We start from the raw sequence: 8053 nt of genomic DNA on the forward strand, positions 1-8053 counted from the left end.
TTACGGTAGGGAGACACTGGTTGAATTTTTTAAATTCCTTTAATTACTTTAGCAATAGAATAATAATAACAATGAGAAAGAAAATGGCTGCTGTGCAGAGAGAAAAAATAGGTGATTTTACTTAATTTTTGGTTGAGGTACAGCTTACAAAGAGTAAAGTGCTTGTAAGTGTTTTTACATGTGTGTTTTTTTTTTTTTTTTTTTTTCAGTACGCGGGCTTCTCACTGCTGTGGCCTCTCCCGTTGCAGAGCGCAGGCTCCGGACGCGCAGGCTCCGGACGCGCAGGCTCCGGACGCGCAGGCTCAGCGGCCATGGCTCACGGGCCCAGCCGCTCCGCAACATGTGGGATCTTCCCGGACCGGGGCACGAACCCGTGTCCCCTGCATCGGCAGGCGGACTCTCAACCACTGTGCCACCAGGGAAGCCCAACATATGTATTTTTTTTACATGTGTATACACCTGCTTAACCTTCACCCAGGTCATTTACAGGACATTAAAAATGCATGATTTTAAAAGGGAAAAGACGTTTTTTGTGTGTACTGTGAGCGTGGACAGAAGACTAACGGATGGATGGTATTATTCTGCAGAAAAGGATCACTCTGTTCCTAATGAGAAGATGAAATGTTAGAATGAGTAAAACCAGCAGAATATCTAGAGCCCATTTTCAGAGGGAGTTCAGAAGTTAACAGTTTTTCCAAGGCAAACATTGTGAGCTGACTTTCCTTTCACATTAAAAGGCCCAAATGGAGGAAAGTCCCTCCATTTAGATGATTACGTATTAGAATGATTCCATACAGTATGCATAAGTACAAATCGGACACCACCAAAATAAGATGCAGAACCTTGGTTTTCCTTCCCGCAGGATAAACAAAGCAACACAGAAAAATCTACTGGAAATACGACCCTCAAATGCAATCCCCCCATTCCGGGACTGGGAAAAGAGAGGGACGTCAAGGAAGCAGTTTGGAAACCGGAAGCCTACGCCTGGCCTTTTTTTCTGCCCTCATCCTTCCCCCTGCCTCCCTCCAAAATGCGAATACACATTTATACATCCCTCGCACAGCCATCCTAACACCCTAACCGCAAACACTGACGCCTTCTATGGCTTCACAGCGTTTTCTTTTCGGTGGATAATTTATCTGAAGTGTTGCTTGGCTGCCTTATCTTCCTCTCCCTGCACGGCCTCTGAAATTGCTTCAGCAGATCCTAACCTCTCTGGAGACGGGAGACAGGCACGCAGCTTAGTGCCGGACGGAGCGAGGCTCCGCGTCCGCGTGGGTGCCAAATGATGCTACATGATGGCAGCGTGAGTCACCGAGATTTAGGGCGAGAGTGTGGAGGAGGGTGTCGATGAAAAGGGCTCTGGCACCGCGGGAGACGAACGCAGGTCAGGAATCCTGACGTCAGGCTGGGCTTTAAAAATAGTGACACTCCACTGTGAATCAAAATGATGCTATGGGGGAAAAACTAAATGAACGACGGAAGGTTACATGGCTTCGTAAAAGTAATTTATAGTCGACCTCCAGACAAGCAAAAGTGACAAATCAGAATAGACTCAGAAGTGAAGTATTCAGAAACTTATCAAAAAGAGTTGGAGTGAACTTACTGTGTTCTGTACAATGACTGAAGATGATTCGAGAATCGAGAAGACTGAGATACCTGGCTCCCTCCCCCCTTGCAGTCACCTGGGCGCGTGGCCCTCCTGGCTTCTGCTTTAGGATGAATCACATGTCTCTCGTGGGTCCTTAAGAGAAAGAATCCAGGATGGGGTATCAGTGGGTATGGATTCCAGAGCCTGCATTGCTGAAGTTAACCCCAAAGAGGAAAGACCCTGGGTAGGTTTCAGGGTTACATAACGTGCCCAGACTTGAATAGCCCAGGTTGTTTACCTGTATACGCCTAGTATGCCACATTCCACCTGACTGAAGCAGGGCCAGCTTTAATTAGTATAATCAATTTTGCCTTTTGATGGAAAATAGAAATGTATTAGGAACTACTCCAAATTATCCCCCTCCTGGAAAGTCTCTGTGAATTCTGTATGATGTGGTTGTTAAACTCTGCAGTGAGTGATTCTGTACAAGCATATAATCACCAAAATAATATTTTTGACACACAGCTGGCATTTAACAAATACCAAATAACTAGTCAGAACACATCAGTAGTTCTAAATTTGAAAATCAATTCTGTGACATTAATAATAAAAACAATCACCTGTGGGAATTAGGTTGTTTGTTTTCTTTTAGTGATTCACAAGCCTGTGGTAATAAGTACAAAAATAGGATTTACCTACTGAATAAACAATGTTCTCTTTATAAAAACCAAGCAAGGCCAGTAATTAAACCCTGTAGTTCTTTAAAGTTTAAACTTTTAGTCTTGGGCTTCCCTGGTGGTGCAGTGGTTGAGAGTCCGCCTGCCGATGCAGGGGACACAGGTTCGTGCCCCGGTCCGGGAAGATCCCACATGCCGCGGAGCGGCTGGGCCCGTGAGCCATGGCTGCTGAGCCTGCGCATCTGGAGCCTGTGCTCCGCAACGGGAGAGGCCACAGCAGTGAGAGGCCCGCGTAACGGAAAAAAAAAAAAAAAAAAAAATTAGTATTTTTATAAAATTAGCTCTAATATTTTAAGTGATAAATAGTACAGGAGGTTAGAGGGCCTTTTCTTTCTTTTTTTCCTTGAATAATATGAAGCAACTTAGGGACAAAACAAACAAGTTAATTTAGTTTCTGTTGTCAGTCTTTCTATACTATCAAGGTGGGGCCATAAATTGTGAGATGAGGGGAAAATGGTGGTTTTAATGAATCACCCTTGATGTTTCCTGGTTCCGTTCATGTACTCATACATTTTATCCACATGATAAAACATCAATGTAGATTTAAATATTATACTAGCAAAAAAATTACAGGAAATAAATATGTTTTATTTTACGTTTTATTCCCCCCCCCCCCTGCACTTAGTACTATCAATGAGTTACAAATAAGGGAGAGCTACCAGTATCAATTTGTGCTGTTGATTACAGTTCTGCTAATCTATATCAGTAGAGGCCAATACAAATGGTTGCAGGGAAATCTAGGTACATCTATAGAGAGAGGCACAAATACATCATGGAAACCTGAGCGGGGAATTACAAAATGAAAAGAGTATGAAACAAAAAACTTTCAGTGCATTATATTTTTCAAAGAAAATTACGCGGATATCAAGAAAGGTAAAGATTCTGACTATAGAACTGGACATTATGACTCTAATTCTCCAGTTACCACCAAGATAATGTATAATGGTTCAATGGGATGAAAAATATCATTGTTTCTTCAGAAGAGGTCTCATGACTTCTCAGAGGGAAGCCACATTCTGTGTCACACTATAGAAGACACAGTCATCGCCTTTTTTTCCTGAAAGGATTCAGAGGCATAGAACACATTTATGATAAGTAGGCAGCTATTATATTGAAACAGTTTGGAGTCTGCAATGATTTAGAAATGAAATATGTTTAATAACACTCTTGCATTCCTTTCCAAGCTCTTCTGAACAATTGATTCTATAGATTGGAGGAAAATTGTCAGCCTTTCATATTGCTAAAGGATAAACAACAAGGATATTGGCTCAGAATAAATAACAAAATATTTATATATAAAAAATATTTATAAATAATATTTATCATTTATAAATTTATAAATTATAAAATTTATAAATATTTATAATTTATAAATATTTATAAATAACAAACTATTTATAAATAACTCTCCCTATGACAGAGTAATGCTTTTACTTTCATGATTATAAAATATGAATCAGAAATATTTTAAAAGATGTGTTTTGGAAGAAGATAATCCAGAAACTGCAATGTATTATCCACATGTCTGGCATATAGTAAGAAATTACCTGATTTGAGAATAGACAAGAGATATGATTGTTCAACCAGAAGCTCAAAGAATCAGTAGAAGCAGACCCAGAGGTTATCCATATACCGGAGTGGGTAAAAATGTACTTCAAAATAACTATGATTAATATGCTAAAAAAAAAAATAGAGACAGAGCTTCCCTGGTGGCACAATGGTTAAGAATCCACCTGCCAATGCAGGGGACATGGGTTCGAGCCCTGGTCCGGGAAGATCCCACATGCTGCAGAGCAACTAAGCCCGTGCGCCACAACTACTGAGCCTGCGCTCTAGGGCCCTCAGGCCACAACTACTGAAGCCCACGCGCCTAGAGCCCGTGCTCTGCAACAAGAGAAGCCACCGCAATGAGAAGCCCGTGCACTGCAACAAACAGTAGCCCCCGCTCTCAGTAACGAGAGAAAACCCACGTGCAACAGCAAAGACCCAGTGCAGCCAAAAATTAAATAAATGAATAAATAAATTTATTTAAAAAAATAGAGACAAATGTGGATGGATGAAAAGATGAAGTATTTAAAAATGAATTAGATTATATCCAAAAGCTTATAGTCCCGGCTACGATCTCCAACACAATGTTGACTAACTGTGGTCATAATAATCATCTATATTGTGCTCTCAACCATAGGAATGATGAGAGCTAAAGGGTTTTTTGTAGCGGTGCCCTTAAGATCTGGGCAATGTACTATCTGTAGGTTATCCCACAATAAAGAAGAAAAAGAAAATAAATATCCTAGGAGGTACTTTTACTTGGGTGTCAAACTGTTCCAAAGGGGTCTAATCTCTGTCTTTTATTTTAAAAACGCTAAAATGCTCAATCTAATCTCTTTTCAGTTACTGAGAACTGCAGTTTTAGGATATTGATGGCTTTCCTAAATTATTAGTGACATCAGCTGTAAATAAAACAGGAAACAGTTGCTTGGAAACCTCAAAACTGATATAAAATTATTCTGATCAAAATATTTTAACTGAAATGTTATTGTTTCAAAATTTGGCAGTTGGTTTCTTGGTCTCACCATGATGCCAAGTACCGGTGAAAGTTAAATATTCAGTGTGTTATGGGGGCAGGGGTGGGGCTCAATTAACATAGACATGTTAGAATCTCTGCTACATGTCCAGGCTGCTACAAATGTCAGCAAACAGTTTAGTAATTGCTGTGATTGAAACTGGGCTGGGGGTGTCATTCAGCAATGATCTGACTCGATCGTCACTCTCTTTCTCAGTTCAGAGCGGAACCCAGAGGAAGCAAAAGGTCCTCAAATCCAGACAGGGGGGCGTCTTCATCTTTCAACCCTCTAACCCAAGAAGCAACAAAATTCTTCATTTATCGTTTTCATTAGAGACTCAAACACAGGATATCAAACTTGCAAAAAATTTTTTCACAGAAAAGATTTCGGATGGCCATTTCATCACTTGTTTCAACAGCACTTTTTTCAATTTCCTGTTCCTTCCAGACACTGCTGTGGAGCGGCATTTAAATGGAAGATATACATTTCCCCCCAAACATCTTCAGCTACCTGACGGGAAACATGATGGCCTATTCTTTTAATTCGAGCAGGGTGTTTATTTCCTCGGTTTTCAACGCTGTCTCCAGCGTTTCGATTTTCTGAGCATTCAGAGGCTTCTACTGACTGATTCTCCCTCCTTAAAAGATTGTCAGGGCTGCTGCAGGCCTAGGACACTGACTCTGCAAATTGTTCTGCTTTCGCACAATAGACAGGCATTAGATACTTGCCTCCTGACAGGCACATTTTGCAGTCGATGTTCCTCTGTGTACGGAAATCCCGTGGGAAGAATGTATACGGATGCTCTCAAGCACAGGTGGGCAAATCCAGCTAGCCCCCTGTTTCTGTGCAGTCCGTGAGCTGAGGATGGTTGTTATAGTTTTAAATGGTTGGGAAAAAAATTAAAAGAATAATATGTTGTGGCGCATGACAATGATATGAGATTCAAATTTTATTGTCCATAATAAAGTTTCACTGGAATGGAGCCACTCATTCATTTGCATATCATCTACTGGATATTTCATGGTGTAGCCACAGACTAGAGTCATTGCTGCAGAGACCCTAAGGCTGGCAAAGCCTCAAATATTTACTATTGGCCCTTTACAGAAAAAGATTGCCCACTCTTACAGATTAAATTATGCCCACCAACCCCCAAAGATGTTGAAGTCCTAATCCTGAGTCTGTAATCTTTGCAAGCAGGCTAAATATGAATTCCATAAATTCACAGAGGTCAAATTTTATGTCTCCGTATTTTTTTCCCCCATTGCACCAAATTTAGAACTGGGCATCTAGAACCTTCTCAGTAAATCTTTTGTTTGATTAAGAACTGGAGATTTGTTTGTTTTCGATAGATGTGCTCTAAACTAATGTAAAAAAAATTTATAAATGAAATCATTTACAAAAGAATCCCAAAGACCGGTTATTTATTTATTTAGTTATTTATGGCTGTGTTGGGTCTTCGTTGCTGCGCACGGGCTTTCTCTAGTTGCTGCGAGCAGGGACTACTCTTCTTGCAGTGCGTGGGCTTCTCATTGCGGTGGCTTCTCTTATTGTGGAGCACGGGCTCCAGGCGCACAGGCTTCAGTAGTTGTGGCTCGTGGGGTCTAGAGCGCAGGCTCAGTAGTTGTGGCGCAGGGGTTTAGTTGCTCCACGGCATGTGGGATCTTCCCGGACCAGGGCTCGAACCTGTGTCCCCTGCAGTGGCAGGTGGATTTTTAACCACTGTGCCAGCAGGGAAGTCCAGCCCTGTTGTTAAAGTGAATAAATCACCCCTTAGCTTATCTTTCATTCACATCTTGATGTTCATTAACAGCTTATGTTTGTATTGGAATGCCTTCCACGAATGATTTAAACATTTAAAAAAACTGTAACTAACTGTAGAACATAGGTGGGGAGAATTTATTGTTTATTCTCAATGGTAATTTTGTTCCCAACAAATATTAAAACTGAAACCCATTTTGAAAGCAGGTTTCGTTCCTTAAAATGTTTTTAAAAGGAGCCCAAAACATTTTTTCCCCTCGTTTTGTTGTTTGGGATATTAAAATGAAAAGCTGAAAGTTTCCCTGTGTTCTGGGATTCTACTGGGCAGTTCCACTGGTGAATATTCTCAAAAATATTGGTAGAAAGAACATCGCATGCAGTCATCCTTGTTTTATCTTTTAAAAGAAAGCCTCTTTGTAAAAATTTTAATTTTTGAATAGGAAGCTATGAGAAGTTGGTTCAGGTGGGAGTTTAACTGTCAGTTCTTAATTCATTTGCTATTGGGAAAAATAGGTGCGTGTCACACGTGGGGAGTTTGCAGGTGCACAGAGGGGAGCCAGACATTACCAAGGAGCCTCAGGACCAAGACAGCCCAGGTCACTCCCAGTGGGAGGGAAGGCAAGACATATCTATGGCATTGTGGAAATCAGACACTCTTAAGAACTTTTCCAGTGATCGGAAAAGGGCATGAGCACCTTTCAGTGGATGACATTTATGTTTTAAATCGAGAGTGAGTGTTTCCATTTGCTAGGGCTGCCATGAAAACGTACTACATGCTGAGTGGCTTAAACTGCAGAAATTTATTGTCTCACAGTCGTGGAGTCTAGAAGTCCAAGATGAAGATGTTGGCAGGGCTTCTAGACCATCCCCCTCTCCACCACGTAAGAAAGAGAAACCACTTCCAGGGACTGGCAGCCCGGTGTCACTGACCAAGAAGAACTGCCTGGGGGCACGGTGGTTTCCGAATAAACCAGAGGGCAGGTACCAGGCTGTGGCAGGGACCGGAGCAGCCGGAGGATGGGGACACGCTAATGGCGGTGGGTGGGTTGGGGAGAGGGAGGGATGCAAAGCATTAACTAATAAGATGTGCAACTTCGAAGCCACCTTTTTTACTTTGCCCTAGGTTTTTACCCAGGTGATAAATCTTGTTGTTCCTCCTTCAAACTATCTTGCCCTTGGTTACCCAGGCTGAAGACCTCGGTTCCCATGACCCCTCCCTCTCCCTCACTTTCACCCACATTTATCCAGTCAGTTCCAAACTCTAATATGCAAGTGGCATCACTGCTGCAGCCACTGTGGAAGTTCAGAGACTTTAACAAAAATTTGGCCAAGGTCACACAGCCAATCACTGGGAGGTCTACAGGCTCCAGACCCCACTGTTCTTCCCTGACAGCACGAGGTCT

This window comes from Leucopleurus acutus, assembly GCF_964270905.1.
Source record: "Leucopleurus acutus genome assembly, chromosome: 16".
Lineage (NCBI taxonomy): Eukaryota > Metazoa > Chordata > Mammalia > Artiodactyla > Delphinidae > Leucopleurus > Leucopleurus acutus.